Source organism: Pongo abelii, chromosome 5 (assembly GCF_028885655.2).
Source record: "Pongo abelii isolate AG06213 chromosome 5, NHGRI_mPonAbe1-v2.0_pri, whole genome shotgun sequence".
Classification (NCBI taxonomy): Eukaryota; Metazoa; Chordata; class Mammalia; order Primates; family Hominidae; genus Pongo; species Pongo abelii.
Genome location: NC_071990.2, coordinates 73218492 through 73243321, shown reverse-complemented (window position 1 = coordinate 73243321; position 24830 = coordinate 73218492). Strand labels below are relative to the sequence as shown.

Genomic DNA, 24830 nt, shown 5'->3' with positions numbered 1-24830 from the left:
AAAGGCACAAAGGGCCACATATTACATGATTCCATTTGTACCAAATGTCCAGAATAGGCAAATACATAGAGATAAAAAATGGATAGAAGGTTACCTAGGAAAGGGGTGGTGGTAGTGGATGGAGAGAGAGTACTGCTTATGGATAAGGAGGCTCCTTTTTTAGAATAATAAAAATATTTTGGAATTCCATAGTGATAATGGTTGTTTAGCTCTGTGGATATCCTAAAACTCACTGAATTTTATACTTTTTAAAAAATTTTTTATTTTTGAGATGGAGCCTTGCTCTGTCACCCAGCCCAGGCTGGAGTGCAGTGGCACGATCTTGGCTCACTGCAACCTCTGTCTCCTGTGTCCAAGCTATTCTCCTGCCTCAGCCTCCCGAGTAGCTGGGATTGCAGGCATGCACCACCACATCCAGCTAATTTTTGTAATTTTAGTAGAGAGAGGGTTTCATCATGTTGCCCAGGCTGGTCTCGAACTCCTGACCCCTCAGGTGATCTGCCCACCTCAGCCTCCCAAAGTGGGGATTACAGATGTGAGCCACCATGCCTGGCCGACTTGCATACTTTGAAAGAGTGAATTGTATGGTAGCTGAATTAAAATTCAATTTTCTACCTAGAAGATTCTTGCCTGTCATCATCATCATTTCCCAAAACAAACATTCTCTGCAAGTTTACCTTGTGAGGTTCAGTGAATTCTTGAGTGACACTGCATTAGCAAAACAAGTTTTGAAGTCCTTGTTTATAAATCTCAACTTGGTTTCCATAGTTTCATAAACAAAGTACTCTGCCAATTTTATATTTTGAAAAAATTGCTTTGAGGATTCTTTCATTTTATTGGCTTTTCTAATAAGATAAAACAAGTGCTTCATGCTTTTTATTTTAGTTTTTGGAAAGAAGTTGAGTCAAAACGGGATTAAGAATTCTATTGTATGGCTTCTTGAAAGCAGCAGAAAATCAAATATGGAACATACCCAAAGTGGGAAAGAAATAATTACTTAATTCAGCACATTAATAAAAAAGATCTTACAAATTAAATGTTGTTCCAAAGACATCTTAAACACTTACTAGAGCATCATACACATTTATTGAGAAAATGCCAAGTTTTATATTATGGTATTCTAGCAACTCAATGCAATAAAAATTTCCAGAAAAACAAATGGAATAATGTAATTTGTATAAAAAATGCACACATACATATGACCAGTGTTACTTTTTTCTTTATTTTTTTTGTTATGCATTTGGAAATGCCACTAATGCAAGGTTTTATTTAATAATTGAATAATAATGTGGGGTAATGTGGTGTTGAAGAGAACAAGCCCTGGGATCTATCTGATTTGAATCCTGTTTCCTCTATTTATGGCCTGGAGAAAGCTTCTTGATCTTTCTAGGCTTCAATTTTCTCCATCTGTAAAATGAGGATATGGTATAGGGTTGTGAAAATTCAATGCAATAATGCACTTAAAGTGTTTAATATGATGTTTGGCACATGGTGAGCTGAAAGCATTATTATTATCATCACCTTTTTCTTAGCATTGCTTAATATCCTTTTATATGATTATTTCTTCTTCTAGCAACACTTCTGAGAGATTCAATGGATTTCAGCTAAAGAAGCAAGGTCACAAACAAATTCAGCCCTACAGTGAGATACTTTTCATTTGTTTCTCTCAAAATATTCAAGTTGTAATTCCAAGAAACCATTCATCCTTTATGCTAAAAGGCCTCTAACCACAATTTAATAAAATGTCTTTTTTTCCATAAACAAAGACAAACATAATATCTTGTTCATCTGATTATAAGCAGAATAGCTGCTATCTGAACACTGCTGTATCACAGACAATAATAGCAGTAATTACTAGCCACTGCACCCCCAATCACCTAAGACATGTGGTATCCATCGGTGTAACAAAAAATGAAAAGAGGCAAACAAGTCTGCTCACTCAACTTTGTATGTTGATATTTGATTTATAGTTCAATAGAGTTACATCTATTCTATAAGTAATTCCTAGGTACTTAGTATGTTTTGAATATGGTGAGTGCCTAGAATAAGTTTCTCATTCAGTCAAATTCCTTAGTATTGTGTTAGGTGTCACAGATACAAACTAAAGTTAAACTTTACCTTACCTAAACCTTAAAACCTTATTCTGAGGCATATTGTATTCAGAATTAAAAATAGTTAAGTTCTTCAATTACAAGATAAGATTTAGTAAAGGCAAGGCAAGCATGAGTAAAATGTTAATGCCAGATACATTTAATTTCTGTGACAGCAGACATGGATAACATTTCAAGGTAAATTTAAATAGCTTAGGAAAGTTCATGGTATGGCCAACTGTGATGATAATCTTTACTGCAAGATCCCTGGGGCACAAAGAGTTATTTTATGTCATCCTAATATAAATACTCCCATTTCTGAGGTTCCCAAATTGTCTAGAAACTATCCCATCTGCACCATTCACTAAAGATAACCAATCTCACCAGGTGATCTTAAACCCAAAGGCTGGTGCTGGTGTTTCTGGAGGACAGCATCTGAAAGGCCCAGCGTTTCTTACCCTAGTAACTGATGTAGCTGATGTGAGTAAGTCCTGGCTTGCCTGACCACATGTCAACACGGAGGAGCAGGGTAGTAGAGGCTTCAGAGAGTAGTATGCCATGCGGTTTTGGTTGACCCACTGAGAGGGAAACAAGGTAAACTGAGACTATAATTACTGAACTAATTTGGTTTGGTGGCCTAAGAAGATAAGTCTTCAAAAAAATTCAAAACTTGTTATGGAAACATACATACATACATATACCCCAAATCAAACCAAAAACAAAGCTGAAAAGAAAAGTACTAACTAAAAATATCAATTATACCTGAGAATTAAAGACTCTGTTATCCAAAAACACCGCTTTGGAGTTATGCCAGCAAGCACCCTTAACATTTGGTCCTATGTTACAGCAGCCTTTTTTGAAGGAAAATAAAATGAAGAATCTTGACACATTGATTTCATCTCCACATAAAAATACTTTTAATCAGCATTTTATAAGGAACCAGAATAAAATTTGTATAACAAAGATTATGCCCAGATTTTAAAGAAAATGTCAAATGTATGGAAAAAAGCAAAAATAGATATAAACAAGGAGAAGTGACAGCATTTTTAAAAAATAATGTTGGTCAATTAATGCAACCATGGCAATCTAAAGGGATGAATAGTAAAATTTCATACTAATTACCAGAATCTTGTTTTCTAACATTTCCATACAGAAATATTTATGTTCTTTCTTAATTTAGGAATATTTGAGATGCTTACACCAGAAATTCACTTCAAAAACTGGGAACAGAGATACCAACCTGCTTCTTCTCAGACTTACCACACAACGGAAATATCTTCTCCCTCCTGTGTCAGCCCTGAGCATATTCTGACTCAGTAAAATTGAGTTTATAACAGAGTAAAATACTTTATGATGGAAATTTTATTCTGCTACTTTGTGACATAAAAAAATTTAAACAATCCAAGAAAAAGGGAGAGAAAGACAAAATTTTCCATTCTTTCAGATACATTACATTCCCACACACTTCTCCCATTCCTAACTCACATGCTGATGTGCATGCTGATGTGTCTTTGTGTTCTAGATAAGAGTAGAGAATAGCCAGTCGTTTTCATGAAGTATGAAATAGGATGTGCAGTAGATCAAGGCAGGTTAGTTACCTCCCATTATCCAAAAACACTGCTTTTGTAACCTCAAAAGTCCAAAGGTCTTTGCAAGAGTTAATGAAATTAAATCCTATAATAATTGTACCTCCAAAGATACAATGCTCTGAATTTACTTAAACAGTTACATAGGAGCAATAACCAGTTTCAACATCAATAAAAGATTCAGAATGGATATGCTTAAAAACAAAAGAAAGAGACTGTCTAGTAAACTAGGTTAAAATGTTCAGTGATTTACTCCCTCAATTCTAAAATGGATCAATTTTTCTAAGCCAATGCTCCCATCTCATAAATCACTGGAAAATCCTTCTAAATATTAATAGTATAAGGCTACAGGAATATAAAACCCTAAGGCTTAGTTTAAAAGAATCTAGAGTGAAATAAGGGACATGAATTCCACAAAAACAAAGTTTCACTGGGAGTCATTCTGGAAAACTGTCACACATACCTTCAGAAAGCTGGTATGAGAAGCATGCCAAGAAAGTTCAGTTATTATCTCACTGGCAGTTATCACTATTGTCCAGTCACTGAATCTTAACTACCGATGGTTAATATCAGATTGTTTGGTAAGATGCAAGACTGCAAGACAAAGTAGGGGCAGACACCAGAGGCAGAACTGAAAATCGAAATCAGTGGGCCCTAGGCAAAGACTGGTTTTCCACAATAGAATTCAGAAGCACAATGTTTTAATTTAAATATTACTTCAATTCCAAGATAAATTAATACAATTTAAACCTCTTTCTCTAATTTTCCCCGGGAACTAAAATTTCCTTTACAATAGATGACAATTTTGTAGTTCCTTAGAAGTCCCTTGGATAGAAAGTATAATTAACTTAATAACTTAACAAATATGTTCATGACTACTAAGCCTTATGTGTCCCCAAGACTGCTTTGGATATTCAGTTTTGAAAACTGAGTGGTCCCCAGGTACCAATATATAAGTCTTTTGGGAAATACAACCAGAGAAAATTTTTTTGTTTGTTTTTTGGTTGGTTGGTTTTGTTTGCCTCAAAAAGACCTGAGCAAAGCAAAAAATAACTACTGAATTTTTTAAAGACTGAACTCAGTGCCTTACGTAATGAAAAATCTAAAGTGCAACTTAGCAAGGAACTTTCTACAAAGCAGTCTTTATGTAATAATTACATTACTTAAAGTAAGAGATCTATAGCATCCATGCAGTTAGGCCCACACACATATTTATTCACCGAATAATAAAATAGAGCTATTCTCTGAAGTGGAAGATCAAAATTAGTTGATAGCAAAGCCTTAGTTAGATGATCAAAGAAAATTTGCCACACTTACTCCCACTTTCTTTGTTTTTAAACTTTGTTTATTTATTTATTTAGAGACAGGATCTCACCCTGTCACTCAGGCTGGAATGCAGTGACGCGATCTCAGCTCACTGCAACCTCTGCCTCCCAGGTTCAAGCAATTCTCATGCCTCAGCCTCCCGAGTAGCTGGGGCTACAGGCACATGCCACAGCATCTGGCTAATTTTTGTATTTTTAGTAGAGACGGGGTTTCACCATGTTGGCCAGGCTGGTCACGAGCCCTGAGCTCAAGTGATCTGCCCGCCTTGGCCTCCCAAAGTGCTGGGATTACACATGTGAGCCACCATACCCGGTCTCTTTTTTTTTAACTTAAAAATATTTTTTTTAATTTTAAATTTTTATTTCAATAGTTTTGGGGGTACAGTAAGTTCTTTAGTGGTGATTTCTGAGGTTTTGTTGTACCCGTCACCCGAGCAATGTGCACTGTACACAATATATAGCCCACTTTCTTAAGGATCTCCATTTAGCATCTCTTGAATCCATTCTGCAATTAATCTAGTTAAGAAATTTAACTCTAAGTATTATCAAGACTTTGGAAAAATGGGAAATAATTTCTCCAAAAAAAAAAAAAATCAAAACATTGGATGATGGACAGATAGACAGACAGATAGGCAGACATACAGATAGATATTTCCTTCTCCTGTTTCCAAAAAGGATCCATAGTGACACTTACTATTCATGGTACAGTTTCAATTTTTAAGTCTTTAAGGCTAGAAAAGTAGCTTATAAGATAACATTTTTATTATAATAAATAATGAAGCAATGCTTTTAGAGTAACATTATACTAATACTGGTTGAAATTCTAGAAATAAAAAAGTTGATTCACATTATCCTCTCCATACAGTTGAAGTGGAGAACTTCTAGTTTGAGAACATTTGGTTCAATTTAATCTGAATAAAACTGCTTTGTCACTGCTACCAAAGCATAGAAAATAACTTCTAGTGTCCAATCTGGTGACCCTCTCAAGTAATGGACCAAAGTAAAGGTATCAGATAGTTGAAGATCTGAACATAGTGATTAACCAGCTAACTAACTCTTTGAAAGCAGAGGATAAAGGATAACAATGCCAATTTCCACAGTCCAAAGGAAGAGTGGGGTGCACCCTTTACTAAACCTAAAATATTCCCACTCCACGTCCTCCTTCCTTGCCTTACCTCTCCACCCCCTCCACTCCTCCCCATGGGTCACTGCCTTTGCCTGTCTGAATCCGTCCATTCCAGACTCCTTCCCTTTGCCCCCTCTCTTCCTAGTCTACCTCTTTTTTCTTGTCTTCTTTCACATCTCAATCACTTTAAGTGAAAATAACCTTGGAAAGAAGTATGTTCTATTGTTTACTATATTCAGTAAACAATATTGTTTCCAATATTTTAAAATAAAAATTGGACATTTTACTTTCCAAGGAAAAGTAAAGTGTATTTCAAGGAAGAAAATACACTTGATGCATTATATATTTAGGGTGTCTCTTTCAACTGCTTGCTTTTTCTTCTGTAAGTAAACAATTATGACCAGGAAAATAAGAAGTTCCCTTGCCCACTCACCCAACACCCTAGATCCATACGGAGGCACAGAGCACAAAGCTGAAGGGGTGGGAGCCCTGAGTCTCTGGAGTTACAGTCCTTGACTCCAGGCAAGACTGGAGGTTAGCTATCCCCAGGCAATGGGACAGCTGTCACAAATGGGATTCCACAGCCTCCCCAGAGGCCAATTCTACTTTGTAGTAACCTCACTACTGGAAAGTTATTTGGTTTAGTTAGCCTAAATAACTCATGCTGAACTTTCCCAGTCTGGTCATCAGTATTAACTCACTGGAGTAGTTTTCAAGTGCTTCAAGACAATTATTGGATTACCTACTAGCCTTCTCTTTCTCATGCATAATCATTACAGATCACTTAATTTTTTCACAAGTGCTTTTTATCATTCCTATCATTTTTTACTCTAACTCTGATACTTCTAGATTTTTCCTATCATCTTTAGTTATGAAATGAAAGTGATACATATTAGAAAACAACCATTATTATAGTAATGAAATAATGAGTGAAATCAATACTTTACAAAGTCCTTTCTTGGGCATGATGTCTTCTGATTCTGACAATTCTGTAAGGTAGGTACGGCAGGGGATAAAGCTTCCGTTTTCCTCAGATGAGGAAATTAAAGCCCCAGGAGGTTGTCACTTTCCAAAGCATATATAGCCAGAAAGTGCCAAAGACTGTATCAGAAACTAGAACTTCTGACACCAAAACTTATATACTTTTACTTTTAAAAACACTAGGCTGTCTACTTATGTCTATGAAATAATCTTAGTGGATCTTAGCGTGTCTTTTTAACTATCTTCTATTAAAAAATGCTTACTCTATGTTTATATACATATAAAATTTTCTGGTGAAGGCTGGGTGCAGTGGCTCACCCCTGTAATCCCAGCACTTTGGGAGGCAGAGGTGGGTGGATCACTCGAGGTCAGGAGTTCAAGACAAGTCTGCCCAACATGGCAAAACTCCATCTCTACAAAAAATACAAAAATTAGCCAGGCATGGTCCTGGACTTGGGAGGCTGAGGCATGAGGATACCTTGAACTTGGGAGGCAGAGGTTGCAATGAGCCGAGATCATGTCACTGCACTCCAGCCAGGGTGATAAGAGTAGACTCTGTCTCAAAAAAAAAAAAAAAAAAATTTGGCCACGCGTGGTGGCTCATGCCTGTAATCCCAGCACTTTGGGAGGCCGAGGCGGGTGGATCATGAGGTCACAAGATTGAGACCATTCTGGCTAACACAGTGAAACCCTGTCTCTACTAAAAATACAAAAAATTAGCCAGGCGTGGTGGTGGGTGCCTGTAGTCCCAGCTACTCGGGAGGCTGAGGCAGGAGAATGGTGTGAACCTGGGAGGCGGAGCTCGCAGTGAGCCGAGATCACGCCACTGCACTCCAGCCTGGGTGACAGAGCGAGACTCCATCTCAAAAAACAAAACAAAACAAAACAAAAAAAAAACAACAAAAAAATTTCTGGTGATATATATATGTATATTTATGCATATCTATGTATATACATATACCACCAAAAAATATTTCCTGCCAAGAATCTGCATGCCCATGTACTCTGCTATCATGAACTAGGTTGAAAGGAAGCCTGTTGTCATGGTTACATTTTTGATAATCCTAATACTTTGTCATGTATAAAGGTGAAAGTATTACATTCTGTATAAAATTGGTGCTTTTCTTAAAAAAAAAATTAGAAAATTTAAGCCCAAGAGGGAGCACAAGTTTAAAGTGATGAATAAAAATGTGTTCATTGTCATTATCTTGTCTCTCTAGAAAACAAGACTCAAGTAAAAACCACAAAGGTATGTGGTTTGGAATAAAGTTTATGAAAACCTCAGTAGTCACAATTACTGAGACTTTATCAAAATGCTAGTAGCATAACTATGAGAAATCCTTCTGGCTATTCTGAAAATAAACACATCTACGCCTTCCACACAGTCCTACAAGCCCTCATTGTAGACTCCCCATGAAACTCATCAGTATCCCTATTCCTTTCTCCTGAGCAAGTGACTCATTCAGTTTTCCCAAAGTAAAGGCTGTCTACTCTTACTAACTTAATGTTGTATCCCCTCAAAATCCCTCAAATCTGAGAGCTCCGAAAGAAAAGGGAGAATGCCTGAGAGAACGCTTTCATCTTCTTAGTGAATACTAAACAATCATGAACTGAATGTTGGTAGAAATATGGGCATTAAAGGTCATTTGGATGAGGACTGAGATGGAAATGAGCAGCAGGTTATACAAACTTGGAGAAAAGGTGATCCTTGTTATAAGGTGGCAAAGAATTTGTCTGAATTGTGCTCTAGTGTTTTGAATGTTGAATATCCAACCCCCAATATGACTATTTAGAGATAGGGCCTTTGGAGGCCCTACCGGGTCTACAGGATCTGATCTATAGGATCAGAGCCCCACTCTTATGTCCTTGTTTATGTCTTATGTCCTTACCTATTGAGGTAAGTAAGGTTAAACAAGAATGTAAGAGTGGGGCTCTGATCCTATAAGATTCATGTCCTTATAAGAAGAGACATGAGAGATCTCATACTGTCTCTCTCCACCACGGGAGCACACAGCAAGAAGGTGTCTGTCTACAGCCAGGAAGAAAGCCAAGAACCAAACTGGCTGGCACCTCACTCTGGGACTTCTAGCATCCAGAACTGTGGGAAAATAAATTCATGTTGTTTAAGTCACTTATTCTGTTGTTTAATACCACTATGGCATTTTATTATGGCAGCCTGAACTGATTATGACAGATTTTGGGATTAAGAAGCAGGGTAAAGCTGTAAAAAAGTACCTAAAAACAAAAACCCTAAAAGTTCTAAAGTGGTTTTGGAACTCAGTGATGGGTAGAGGCTGCAAGAGCTGGAGGTACATGCTAGAAAAAGCTAAGATTGCCATAAGGGAGCATAGGTAGAAATATGAACATTAAAGGCAACACTGGTGAGAGCTCACAAAGAAAAGAGGAGAGCTGGAGAGAAGGCTTTCATCTTCTTAGTGAATACATACATAATTATGAACTGAATGTTAGTAAAAATATGGACGTTAAAGGTCATTCTGATGAGGGCCCAGATGGAAATGAGGAACAGGTGATTAAAACTTAGAGGAAAGTTGATCCTTGTTATAAAGTGGCAAAGACCTTGCCTGAATTGTGCTTTAGTGTTTTGTAGAAAGAAGGAATTGTGAGCAATAAAACTGGACACTCAGTAGGGTATTAAACTTGTAGCTTTGGTTCTCACTGCTTATAGTCAAATTCAAGACGAAAGAGATGAATGGAAGAAGGAACTGTTAAGTATAAAGGAACCAGAACTAAGAGATTTGGAAATTTCTCAGCCCATCCACATTCCAAAAAAGAAAAAAAAAAAAAAGAAGGAAAGAAAGTTTGTTTTGAAGAGAACACTAAGCGCTAAGGGTATGGCTGAACAACTGCTTGATAGAGAGCATAGGTGCAATTCATGAATGTAATCAGCCATCTCAGCAGAGCCAGGAATAGGATTACACTAGCAGAGACTCTGCCAGTTTGAAGAATAGGGGAGACAGAAAATGGGATGGAATAACAGAAGGCTTCAAACTTCTTGGGTTCTACAGGACCAGACCATAGAGCTCTTTGTCTATGAACACAAACTAGTCTTCAAAGAAAGGGAAGAATGACTCTGAAAGCAATTCAGAGATGGTCAGGACTGCCACTCCCACCACAGGCCCAGGGGGAGGGGAAGACAGGTGGGTAAGGCTCTTTCCTGCTTGGTTTCAGAGAGTGGAGCTGCCTCAGAGACCCACAAGGCGGGGCCACCCTGCAGAGCTGTGGCAGTGATGCTGCCAACCCCAGTAGGCCTGGAAAGTCAACGAGGATTATTCAAGCCAAAGAGGATTATTCAAGCCAAAGACAATTATTCTCCAACCTCAAGATCAAATGGAAATTTGCCTTGCTAAGTTTGACTTGTTCAGGATCCATCACCTCTTCATGCCTTCTGATTTTTCCCTTTTGTGATAGGAACGTCTATCCTATAACTGTCTTATCATTGTATTTTGGAAGCCCATTAGCTTGTCTGGTTTCACAGGTTCACAGCTGGAGAGGAATTTTGCCTCAAGATGAATCATACCTTGAGTCTCATCCATCTGACTTAAATAATATTTAGATGAGATTTTAGAATTTAGACTTTAGAGTTGATGCTTGATGCATTAAGACTTTTGGGGCTGATAGGATGGAATGAATGCATTTTGCACGAAAAAAGGACATAAATTTTGGGGGCCCAGGGGTGGAATGTCAGAGACTAAATGCTTGTGTCCCTCCATAATTCATACATTGAAGTCTGTATCCCCAATAAGTATATTTGAAAACAGGGCCTGTATGAAGGTAATTAAGGTTAAAGAAGGTCTTTAGGGCCTGGCCATAATCCAATAGGACTAATGTCCTTCTAAGAAGGCTGGAAGTTTCAGATCTTGGTGCTGGCTGATGTGGTTACTGAGGAGGCCCTCTTTCTGGTTTGTAGGTGGCTGCCTTCTTGCCATGTTCTCACATAGTGGGGAGAGAGAACATGAGCTCCCAGAAAGAGGGCCTCCCCAGTAACCACATCAGCCAGCACCAAGATCTGAAACTTCCAGCCTCCAGAACTGTGAGGTTTCCATTGTTTAAGCCATCCAGTCTATGGAATTTTGTTATGGCAGCCTGACTTGAGCAAGACATCTACTAATGAATCACCTGGAGTAACCAAGTTCTGGTTACACCTGGAGTAATCAAGTTCTAGTTCATGTTATGCTCACAAAAAAACTTTTCTAAACCTACCACCTCACCCAAAACACACACACACACACACACACACACACACACACACACACACAGAGTCCCAACAGGAGGTCATTTCTGTCCTCTTTGTGCCAACTCTCATATAGCTACCTTAATTTATTTCATTGCTCTTACCAAACTGTAAATTGCTTGAAGGCAGAAATTCCGTTTTCTCATCATCGTATCCTCTGCAATGCTTAACACAGAGTTGATGCTCAGTAATTATGTTTAGTCAATGCAGTTGAATTATATTGATTTGGGCTGTCAACTTTCCTTTTTTAAGAAATAACTTTTTAAATTTTGAACTTATTAAGAATTATAGAAAAAGAGGCAAAAATTGTACACCCTATACTATCGTGTATAGGAGAGTTTCTGTACACTTTCCCCAGCCTTCCCAACTTCTTATATAATCATAGTACATTTATCAAAACCAAGGAATTAATATTATTATAGTATTAACTAACTACAAATTTTCTTTGAATTTCACAGTTTTTTCAATAATGTCCTTATTCTGTTCCAAGATCCAAACCAAGATCCCACATTGTAATTGCTCGTCATATCTCCTTAATCTCCTCCAATGTGTGATAGTCTCTTGGTCTTTCCTTGCCTTTCATGACCTTGAAATTTTTGAAGATTACTGGTCAGTTATTTTGTAAAATGTTTCTCAGCTTGCACTCATCTGATATTTTCTCATTAGATTAAGATTATGCATTGTTAACATGAATACCACCATATAGGAATACATGATTTCAATATGCCCTATTACTATTACATTAGGAAACATAATATGGATATATTTTATTACTGTTGATATTAACCTCAATCATTTGATATAAATGTATCCTGTTACTGTTGACATTAACTGAATCATCAACTGGTGCCTGCTTTTTTCACTGTAAAGTGACTGTCTTTTTCTTCGTAATTAATAAATATCTTGGGTGAAATACTTTGAGACAATATAAACATCCTGTTTCTCCTTCATCTCTTATTCACTTATTTTAACACCCACTGGCAGATCTTGCTATCAATAACTACTTCTATAGTATTTATCTAATGGTGATTTTCAATTTTCTTATTCCTGAACTGTCAGCTTTCAAAACAAAAAAAGGCAAAGGCCTGAATTCCCCTGGATAGGGCAATGCAGGGTGAAGTTGGGATACGAGTCTGAGTGATCAACACAAGTACAATAGGAGGCTTAATGGTGCCTAACTCTAGAGCAGAGACAGAGGTGAGGCTTAAGTCATCTTTGGTGGCTGCCTTAATTTGATAGATCAAGCCCATTCCACTCCCCTTGCTTGATGAGATCCAATTTTTGAGCTGAGCTATCCTAAAGATTTGTTGTAAAGGCAACTGAAAACAGATGTGGGGGCAGAGTGGCAGAAGAGTAGCAGCAGACACCAGACATTTCTTATCAGAAGCTGTTTCTCACATCTTCTTTGAAAAAAAAGTATTTCATTTATTTCCTAATGAATATTTGCTAAAGTTATAGTAGCACACATCTTTTAAAAGTTGTTCAATTGATTTGTTTGCTAATTTATCATGACCAGTATTTTAGGCATGTTTATTGTAGTATATCTAAAAACAATGGAACATGTAATTGTAAAAGATGGAAACCATAACCTACTAATTGCACATTTAGTTGGAACCCTAGGAGTTAGTTCACCATTGTATCATGAATATACTTAATAAGTTTCTTACTGGACTTTATTGTGAATTTTATAATAATGCAATCTCAAAGTTTTTAAGTGTAAACGTTCATAATAAAATACTAGGATTTTACTTTAGTACATTATTAACATATTTCTCAAAACTTCATGTTAACATTCAATAAATAAATCTGTATTTCAGATCACTTTAGAGTAAATTTTGTAAGTATTTTGAATAATTTCATTACAAATTAGCCATTAGGTATAATTTCAATACATTAAGTCATTTAAAAAGAAATTAAATAATTTTTTCAAGGCACAAATGAGATTCAAACTTATAAATCTAAATTGATTCAAAACAGAGTTTAAAGTAAACCACTTAGCCTATTAAATTTGGCGAAAAATATTAAATGCTCTTTCATTTTTAAATCATTCAGTTTTATGATAGTGATATTGATTAATTGATAATGTCATAATTTTGGGATAAGATGTGAGTTCTCCACAAATCAATACGTAAATTTATTCCAGTTGTTATTTTCCTTTTACACACCACTAAAATGAATACGAGTTTAGAGACTTTTTAAATTATAACATTAAAGTCCTTTTTAATATCGTAATGTATATCTCTCTTTATTTATCGTTATTTACCTCTGAAAAATGAATGATATTTAACTTTACCTTTTAATGTGTGGAAATAACCTCCTCAAATCTTTTAAGATTGAAGTCTTCTACTCTTACAGATACAGTGCAATTATACGGAGAAGCTATGAAATTACTCCTATTTTACTCCCACAGCTGAACCCATTTATAGAACTCCTGGTTTAGAATTGTTTCCTATTATTCTGATTATGGAAACAAATATGAGGTCATGAGAAGCCAAGAGTAGTGAGTAAGGTGGGTAACAGGTTTGGGGTAACTTTATTCATGACCAGAAGCCAAATAATGACTAAAATTCTTATGTAGTTCATTAAGGGATTCTGAGTCAATTCCAAAGAGGTTAAGAAATAGCCACCCTGTAATATAATATAGCAGTGGTGTGGCCTCCTGGGGCTATTACCTCAAAGACAACAGAGTGTGCATTATATAACTTCTGGCACCCTATAATCACCCTCACGCGGCAACTCTTTATGATCTGTGCCAACAAGGGTAAACAAGTGGAAATTTGAAAACAGGGACTATCCATGAAAAATATAGTTATATGGAAAAAAAGGAAGTAGTCTGGTTGCTTTGGGCAGAGACTGTGCTTCTAATGCCCCCATGTGAGTCCTGATTTGGAAAGTTGTTTCTTATGTAATGGCCAATCTATAATGTGAATAAGCCACACAGAACTAGTTAGAGGTTTACCAGAATGCTACTGATTTTCTTTTCAGAAATTCTTGGCAAATCTTTGGTGGATTTAAATGATGACAATAGATTTAGACTCTCGTACTTACTTTTAAAACGCCATATTACACAAATGGGGTTTATCCTCAACTCACAGTCTTAAAACTGAGATTTTTTTTTTTTTTTTTTTTTTTGACAGGGTATTACTCTGTCGTCCAGGCTGGAGGTGGCACGATCTTGGCTCACTGCAGCCTCTGTCTCCCAGGTACAAGTGATTTTCTTGCCTCAGCCTACTGAGTAGCTGGGACTACAGGCGTGCACCACCACACCTGGCTAATTTTTATTTTTAGCAGAGACAGGGTTTCACCACGTTGGCCAGGCTGGTCTCCAACTCTGAACCTCAAGTGATACACCTACTGCTGCCTCCCAAAGTGCTGGGATTACAGGCGTGAGACACCACACCCAGGCAGTTACATATTTTTGAAGGCTTTATTTTATTCTCAAAAACAATGCTTTTACGCAAAAATATATTTGTACTTGTAAACTACAGTGTGCCTACCTAGTTGATAAAATGTCTATGTAGCTAATTTGTTGTCAGGAATTCAGTAGGGGATATTTATGAGATTAATGACAATTACATTTAATGGTAAAAATGACAGTAACAGTTTTGAATAATGTCCTATTTCTTTTGTATTCATTTAACTCACATTATCCCAATGAAATCCCTTTGAGTCATGGCCTTACATCGAGTCATTTGATGATATTATTTTCTCAAACTGTCATTTCATGAGCTCAGTTTATTTTCCCTGCTTCTCTTATATAGCTTTCGTGTTTTTTGTTTGTTTGTTCGTTTGTTTCTCTTGAGACAGAGTATTGCTCTGTTGCCCAGGCTGGAGTGCAGTGGGTGCGATCTCAGCTCACTGCAAGCTCTGCCTCCCAGGTTCAAGGGACTCTCCTGCCTCAGCCTCCTGAGTAGCTGGGACTTCAGACATGTGCCACCATACCCAGTCAATTTTTGCTTTTTCTAGTAGAGACAGGGCTTTGCCATGTTGGCCAGGCTGGTTTCAAACTCCTGACCTCAAGTGACCTGCCTGCCTCAGCCTCCCAACATGCTGGGATTACAGGGATGAGCCACCGCACCTGGTCTGATTTCCAAATAATATTTACTAAACTTATATTTCATTAATACAAACTGTGTTTTTAGAATACATTTTGTTATTTGTCAAGGAACAGGAAGACCCGACGTTTTAAGAGATTTCAGGAATAAATTTAACTGCATGAACTTTTCCTTTTTTGTATTAACTTTAGATTCCAACTCTGCACTCCCCTCTTGCACTTCCCCATCACACAGGATTCATTATCTACATCCCCTCCTAACACTTTCTGGTCACTCCTGTATTCCATGTCCACTAGCACTTTAGAATAATGTTTAAAGTCCTTTTGAAGTCAGCAGCTTTTACAGGTAAATGTGCAAAGTATTTAGGAAATTGTGACAGGTTGAAGGGGGAGGAAGGAAACAAGGTCATTAGTTAGAAACTCTGGGGTGTAGGGTGATGGTCCAGAGAAATATCTCCAAACAAAATCCGAAACTGGATGGTCTGAAAATAGATAGCCAAAGTGAGTACAGATAATATACTTGAAGATTTAAAGCATAGGACACACTGTCAACACACATATAAAGAATGGTTGAGAACACTAGAAGAACTTATTTTTTTTAAAGAATATATTTTGTGTTTCACACCATAAAATTTGAAAAAGAAGTGCCTTTGAAAGAAAGTCTTATTTCGGAATTGAAGAATGCATTTTAAAAGCTCCACACTTTAATGGGAAAGCACTATACTTAGGTCATGTTCCTAAACTTTAATTTCCTTTTTTGGGAACTTGTATTTCGGATCTTTTGGACATAGCATAAATTATGCCAATTTCAGATTTATTCTCGACTTACAGCTTTATACTTACAACCAAAATCTGAATATTACTTTTTTAAAAACTTCATTTAATTTTAGAGAAGTGTGACTTCCTAAGAACTAATTTTAAGCAGCAATTAATGTAACCAGGTTGTTACCTAAATTTTTGGTGTACTCACTCTTAGGAAGACTGGTTTAGTCTCAGTCAACCTTGTAGGGGGCAAAATATCAAATATGATTACAAAATATGATTATAATTGCAATATTTAATGCTTTACATCCTTGACAGATCTTAATGAAATGAAACTTTAGGCCTCCTTAGAAACACGATTTTTAAAAATTATACTTTAAGTTCTGGGATACATGTGCAGAACGTGCAGGTTTGTTACATAGGTATACACGTGCCATGGTGGTTTGCTGCACCCATCACCTACATTAGGTATTTCTACTAATGCTACCCCTTCCCTAGCCCCCCACCCCCTGACAGGCCCCGGTGTGTGATGTTCCCCTCCCTATGTCCATGTGTTCTCATTGTTCAACTCTCACTTACGAGAGAGAACATGCAGTGTTTGGTTTTCTGTTCTTGAGAAACAGGATTATTTTAATTCTCAAGCAACTACTATTGTATCAGGAATGAGTTTTCTGGAAGAGCTTTAAAATATTTTCTCTTGGAAGGTTTTTAAAAGAGCAACATACACTCACTGATATGCATAGAAAGTAGTATCAGTGAGTATAAGCAATAAATGCGGTTTATTTATTAATCAGCAATTATTCTAGATCATTATATTTGTATGATGAATATTTGTAGCTCTCAAAATAGCCTTCTTTGTTTTTCTCTTACTAATAGTTAGGGCAGCTTAAACAAAACAGAACAAAGCAATCTCCTAAAAAGATGAACAGTGATTCAGTTCTTAAGTTGGCCACAATATTGTATTTGCTAAACAATATCAGGAGCCTTTCTAAAGGTAAAAGAAAAAAAAAAAAAAAAGGTTATTTCCCAGGAGTTAACCTGAGTTTTTGATGTCTTACTTGCTTTAGTTTAGCTATTTGTGAATATTATTTAATTTTTAATTTCTTTTTTGTCTCTCATGGGCATGGTGTAATGATATCTGTCTAGTAGCTGATTCACATCTGCTTTTCAATAAAAACATTCCAGACAAAAGTTATTTATGTTATCATATCATCACCACATTTCTGATTGGCTAGAGAGAATTAAAAAGAAACAAGGCACAGATATTTTACTATAGAAGGAAAGTACAAAATTTTATTTATTTTTCCTCTTATTCCTAGGACATAAAATACCTATTTTTCATGGCTAGTACTTTTGATCATTAAAAATATTAAGGATAAATTGTGACTGAAGTAAATGTGCTTACATGGCAATAGAATTTATTCTTCTCAGCTGCACTAAAAAATAAGGTTTAAGATATAAATGTGCTGAGAGGAAAAGAAGTAATAATAAAGATTGCTTTCTAAATAGGGAAACAGTTATGCATCAGATGAGGAAAGAAATAAGAAGAAAGATTATGCAAAAAAGAAGTTTAGGAGAAGGAAGAAAATATGAACCAAACACTGCATGAAAAAAGATGGGTTGTATGGGAAAGCATGAGCACTGCACCATGTCTATCACATAAGTTCATTTTGAATGTGACACTCTCTGTTGGGTGCTGTGATGGCTAAACATAAATAAATAATTTGGAAACAGTCCAGTTTTTCATCTCAAGAAGCTTTTCTAGCCCATTGATGAGATGCTATAAATGCAGAAAAATGGTCCATTATGCACCATTGTATGCTAAATGCTTTACATATATGAACCCATGAAGAACAAGCATAGGGAGATTAAATAAACACCAAATAACAAGCCAACGAAACTAGTTAAGTCACAGGCAGCCTTTAAATCCCAATCTTCATGTCTCTAAATCTCATCTAATCACTACACTCTAGTGATACATATTGGGTGTGTGTCATGGAAAACGCAGGGCAATAGTAAAAACATTTCCAAGCCTACATCAACACTAAAAAAGTCGGGCTGAATAAATGGAAAACATATGGTAAGAAACTGACTCCTATGGGGAAAAAAAATCTTCCATGTATTCTCAATTATATTACAGTAATTTGAGATTATTATAGATGGTGGGTTAACTTATATTTTTCTAGAGTAACTCCTGTACCTCAAGGAAGTCATTCACTTTTTATTAATTGTATAATTGTGAAACAGTCATCATGCTAAGTAAGCTGATAAGCCTGCATGATAGGACTAAAGAAAAACTATGGAGATAGTTTTAGAAATACTTTAAAATAGAAACTCATGTCAGTATTATGTTGTACTCCATTTGGTAAATTCTCAATGTGTTATTATAACTTACATATAAATAATAATTACATAGAATATTACATTTCTAAGAAAATAAGTATTAACACATTAGTGGCTCAGTTCTTGACAACAGGGTTAAATATCAATATATATAAAATGAGTTTCCTTTGGACAATTATTTAGACGTGAATATCTGAAATATTGGAAAATAATAAATATTTTAAAACTGGGTAGTGGATGAAATTTATATTTGTTTAAACTTTATGAAAAAAAGTATGATTTTAAAAATTTTGTCACCGACACACACGAGACCTCTATAAATTTTAAAGAGTACTTTTTATTATATGCCAATATTTAGGTTATAATAACTTTGGTTCCAGCCATCATTACTAGTCTGATAAAACACAGTACCACTTCACAACTGAACAAATTCTTCTTTATCTACAATTACATTCATTTTAGTACCTGTTTGTTCTCATGAAGAACAGAATTTATTAATGCAATTTTCTGAAAACAGCATTTATTACTTATACTCACTTATTGCCTGAATGAGCAATGATTTTAAAAGGACAAATTATGATTAAAAGTCAAAATAGGACACCAATAGTAGAATTTTAATGAAGAGTGAAGTGCAAGATAAACATTAAAACTTAGTAGGAGTTGCTCCGGGACACTGAAATGCTGCTGGGACCATCAATGTCAAAAGAAATATTTGGTATTTACTCAGTGTACTGCTAACTACTTCTTAAAAAACAGGATGCTAAGAAACTTCATTACAAAGCTGTCCTTCAAAATATGGCACATGTTATTGTTCGCCTTTTCACTGATAAAAAGGGATTATCAGATAGACCTTGAGTATACCATGTTAAGAGGTTAAACAGTTACAAAGAAAGGAGAGAACATAGAGCTTAGTTTTTTCATGTCCGTGCTCTAGAATCTGACAGCTTAAGCTCAAAGATAGCTCTGCCACCTCATAATTTAAGCGATCTTGAGTAATTGTTCACTTTCTATAGCTCAGTTTCTCATGCATAAAATAGGAGTAAGAGGTTGTGGTGGGGATAAAATGAGAATCAGCTTGTACTATTTTAGCACAGGCTCCGCTACAGAGTAAGTGATCAACACACATTAGCTTATACTATTATTAATAATATTCATAACACTTCAGTAATACTGCATAAACGTCCTCAACAGAGGAAATATATGACCTGGCTTAGGTTTTAAAAGGTTTGTTCTAGCTTCAGTGTTGAAAACAGCCCACAAAGGACAAGAACGGAAGTAGGAAACTCTGTAGGCAGCCACTGTAGAAACTACCAAGATGAAAGTGGAGAAGGTGGTTAGAAGTGGAAAGGCTATAGAGATATCATGAAGGATTATTTTATCAATTGGACATGGCATTTTCAAAAAGAAAAAAAATGGACAAGATAATTCAAAATTGTTGCTTTTTATGGGGGACTGAGGGGATGTTATGGTCTAAATGTATCCCTCCAAATTTATATATTGACAATCCATCTCCAAAGTGATAATACCAAGTGGCAAGGCCTTTTGGAGGTAATTAAGTCATGAGGGCAAAGCCCTCAAGAAAAGATTCAGTGACCTTATGAAAGAGGTTGAAAGGAGCACCCTAATCCCTTTTTTGCCCTTCCATTCCTTCTTCCACGTGAGGACACAGCATTAGTTCCCTTCTGAGGACTCCGTAAAAAGGCACCATCTCGGAAGCAAAGAGTAGCCCTCACCAGACACCAAATTTGCTAGTGTTCTGATCTTGGAATTCCCAGCTTCCAGAAATCTGAGAAATAAATTTATATTATTTATAAATTATCCAGTCTATGGTATTTTGTTATGGCAGCACGAATGAACTAAGATAGATGGTTGTTTATTTGCCTTTTTGTTGGGTTGTTTTTATCTGAGTGGCTAGAAAAATGGAGTTGGGTGTGGCAAGATACCTAGATGAGGATGATTATACAGGTTCAAGTTTGGAATGAGGGGATGAGGACAACCAGGAAGTTGGCTTTGTGCATATTCAGGCAGAAATGTCTATAGCCATCCTTGGAAATATTAATAAGACAGTTGGATAAACAAGAGATATGGGTGGAAATTTAAAAGTGGATTACTGTTGATTAAATTATATTGTGCAGAATAAGGCTCAAATGAGAGATGGAAAGTTGCAAGAAGGCAATCTTAAATGTAGGTAAACTGATCTTTCCCATTAATGGAGACGTTTAAAAAATCCTTACAATATCTGCCTAATTGCTAAGCTGTATGTATAGCACACCTTGGGAATGTCTGGATTCTAAATATGTTTAGAAATCTCTCATTAATTTTTAAAGCCATGAACCACTGTAAAAAAATTCATGATTCTAAGAAATGTGTATCGTGAAATATATTTGGGTAGGCTGGGCGAGGTGGCTCATGCCTGTAATCCCAGCACTTTGGGAGGCTGAGGTGGGTGGATTACCTGAGTTCAGGAGTTCGAGATCAGCCTGGTTAACATGGTGAAACCCCGTCTCTACAAAAAATACAAAAATTAGCCGGGCATGGTGGCACATGCCTGTAATCCCAGCTACTTGGGAGGCTGAGTCAGGAGAATTGCTTGAGCCCGAGAGACGGAGGTTGCAGTGAGGTGAGATTGTGCCACTGCACTCCAGCCTGGCCGACAGAGCAAGACTCTGTCTCAAAAAAATATATATATATTATATATATATATATCCTGTAATCCCAGCACTTTGGGAGGCTGAGGCAGGTGGATCACTTGAGGTCAGGAGTTTGGGACCAGCCTGGCCAACATGGTGAAACCCCATCTCTACAAAAAATATAAAACTTAGCTGGACATGGTGGTGGGCGTCTATAATCCCAGCTACTTGGGAGGCTGAGGCAAGAGAATCGCTTGAACCTGGGAGGCGGAGGTTGCAGTGAGCCAAGACCGTGCCACTGCACTCCAGCCTGGGTGACAGAGCAAGACTCTGTCTCAAAAAAATAAATAAAAAATAAATAAAATTAAATTGTTTACACATCACCAAAAATGAAGTAATTAACTATTTAACTTGACAAACATAAATATCTAATTTGTAGAACAAACCCATTTTATTTTCAAAGGGTCTTCCTGGGCATTTATTCTTTCAAAACAGACATTTTGGAATTCAGACTGAATCTTTATCAATGTTCTAAGCCCAAAAGGGAAGGATTTCAAGAGCTTCAGGAGAACTTCTTGGGCTGCCCATCATACTTCCTGGCCTGCAGATGCCCAGAATACAAAACATAGCTATGACTCACTTGAATCTAAGTTGTGGATTAAAATGCAAATATTTCAGAAGTCTGGTAATCATTTACATCTTAATGTGGCCTCAATGCATCAGATTCTGTGGACCTTCCCAAGAAAAGTGAGGTTGGAGAAGTCTCAAAGTATGAATAACAAGTGAGAATAGGTAGATTTGGGAATATCAAAGATAAACTAATGTTGCTTTATAGGCTGCATTAAATTCTCTTATAAAATTGTAACAATTATACAAGTTCAACAAATATAAAAGTAAGCTGTAACTATAACATAGCATAGCATCATTTGCAAATAAGCTATAGATTTCTATCTACAAAGGCTTTAGTTTGAGGAAAAAATTTTTATAGTCTTGGCACATTATGCAACTCTGAGTAAACTTCTGAGCATCTCCCAGGAACCACTGCAGGTGAACAAGACCCTGTTTCTTTCCTTAGGCACTTATAGTCTATGAGGCAAACTTCAAAACCTTCAGAAGTAAAATAAATAACCTCTTGTGGTCTGAGAAAGTGCACTATAATACTTAAATATATTTCATTGAAAAAGTATCTATTTGTCAACTGGGTGAATTAATCAGGGGATGAATTTTTATAGAGGATGAGAAAAAATTGTGATTCTCTTACATATGGAAAATCACATCCACATTTCTAAATCTTACAATTTAAAAAATATGATTTAATTACTAGTATTTGTGTAGAGGCTAAAACAAATTTGTGAAATGTGAGTGGTCTCCCATGCCATCATTTTAATTTTATTTTCTATCTTATTTTATTTCCATTTATTTTAGTTTTAGAGACAGGGTTTTTCTCTGTCATTCAGGCTGGAGTGCACTGGTGCAATCATAATTCACCATAACCTCAAACTCCTGGGTTCAAACTATCCTCTTGCCTCAATCTCTTGAGTAGCTATGACTATAGACATTCACCACCACACCCAGCTAATGTTTTCTATTTTTTATTTTTGCAGAGATGGAGTCTCACTGTGCTGCTCAGATTGGTCTCAAACTCCTGGCTTCAAGTGATCCTCCCACCTTGGCCTCCCAAACCATAATTTTATTAGGCTTTAAAATGCACCTTGATTCCCAGGGTTTGGGTTATTAATAAAATAATTTGTTAAATGGTGTTATACAATAAAATCTTGAAGCACCTAGTGACAGAGTCTAATGCATCCCAGATGCAATGGTCAATGGCAGTGATTAGGTCCAGGCCAAAAGTGTCAGAGCCAGAGATAAGATGCTCTCAGTGCATATAAATTTGTGTGGTGGAGAAACCCTCATAGAGCATAAATATCAGGAAGTTGAGTCTATGATGTTTATTGGATTCATAAATGAAAAAAACTAAATTTGCTTTTATTAGGTAAAAGGGAGATAAAAGCAAGACTAAGAATAATCAGTTGAGAAAGATTTTTGTTTTTCAGTTACTTGTGTTAAATGTTTTATTATAATTAAATGCAGTTTAATGTTGCAAAGATATAACAGATGAATAGACAATGTGATAAGAATAACTGAAATTATTTTTGCTCAGAGATTATTGTTTTTACTATGTGGGAAACTGAGCTTCATGAAAATTAAATAAAGCAATACATTTTCAAATATACCAATTGCTCCTGATGGAATACTAGGTAGAGATGCATTTGAAGACTGATCCTAGAGGCCAAACATGCAATGTTCAAGTTACAGTGGGTGAGGAGAGCTGCTGCCTTTTTAAAGTAATTAAGAAGACTTTCTAAAACTCCTGGGGCAACCAGCTCATAACACCACACTGTTTTGTGTGGTCCTGGGTCCCCAATGAAATTTGGCTGCATGAGTGTCCACGACAAGTAGAGTAGAAACAGCAACAAATTTTAATTATGCATCCACTTTGGTGGCCTTGTAAAGAAGAGAAGACACCATTAATACAGACAAAAGTGGTGCTCTGCAGCTGAGAATCACCTGTGCCAATAAGGTTACTCTCAGATCTGTGCCAAATATCTGAGGGCAAATGGAAATTTAAAATACTATACAGACGTGAACTTTGGATGTATGGAATGTTTCTCAATATCTGCATCTTGGAAGACCCATATATAGATTCTTTCATTTTCATTCCATCCTGGTTCAGACTTTCATTAACTGCTAAACTATAACAATAGGTTCCCAGCCAGTTTCTCCAATTGCCATTTTTCTTCATTCCAGAATATACTATGCATTGCTGTCATATCAGTCTTCTAAATTGCTGCTCCAGTAATGTAATTCCCCTACCCAAAATCCATTAATGGCTCTTCATTGCCTATTGAATCAATCTGAATTTCCTCATGATAGCACTCACAGTATGTCCCGACATATTCCTCTCTATCCAAATCTCCTATCAGTCTTCCACTTTTATGTCCCTTTTTCTTCAGTCAACAGGACAATAATTCCCTAGGAACACCACACACCAAGCTTGTCTCCATGTCTTTGCCCATGTTGTTCCTCATCTGGAGCCTGGCATTACTCTCGTTTCTTACTCCCCATTCCTCTCTAATTCCACTTTCTCTAGGAATTTCTTCTTGCTCTCTCTCAACGAGATGCTCTGTCTCTCCTTGGAATCTTCATAGCCATTTGGATGTCTCACAGTGATGGACAGATTCTCCTTTATGTCATTTATATAACTGTCTCCTTAATTTGAAGATTGTGAGCTTGTGGTCTGTAGCACCTAACATAGTACTAAAAAATGGGAAGTCAATACATATTTGCTGATTTGAACTGATCTAGCAGCATTTCAAGTATCCTTTGGTGACTAAGTTTTGCGTTATACAGATTATATGTCCACTACGATTTATTGTGGAGGACTTTTCTCTGTTTTTTTTTTTTCCATTTTGTTTGCACATAGCTACTGAAACAAGAATCCAAGGCTTGTTTTTTCTTTTCTGAGAGAGAGAAAGAAAAACAGAAAGAAAGAAAGAAAGAAGGAAAGAAAGAAAGAAAGAATGAAAGACAGACCTTGGCTATTAAACATGGAAACAAAAAGAAGGTAAGCAGCGTTTATTGGAAATATGTCTGGTTTACTACATATTGTGCAGAAAATTA

The 24830-nt window shown here is 36.4% G+C and overlaps 1 protein-coding gene and 1 long non-coding RNA gene across 3 annotated transcripts in view; both read right to left on the bottom strand.

Annotated features, from left to right (window-relative positions):
* KCNQ5 (potassium voltage-gated channel subfamily Q member 5) overlaps nucleotides 1-24830 on the bottom strand; it is a 584694-nt gene that overhangs the window by 526273 nt on the left and 33591 nt on the right. The gene's annotated exons all lie outside the window — the stretch shown is intronic.
* On the bottom strand, nucleotides 1200-8005 carry LOC112133839 (uncharacterized). The gene is made up of 2 exons (XR_008526238.2): nucleotides 2853-8005; nucleotides 1200-2668 (listed from the first exon to the last, which is right to left on the bottom strand). It is a non-coding gene; the product is annotated as an uncharacterized LOC112133839 (long non-coding RNA).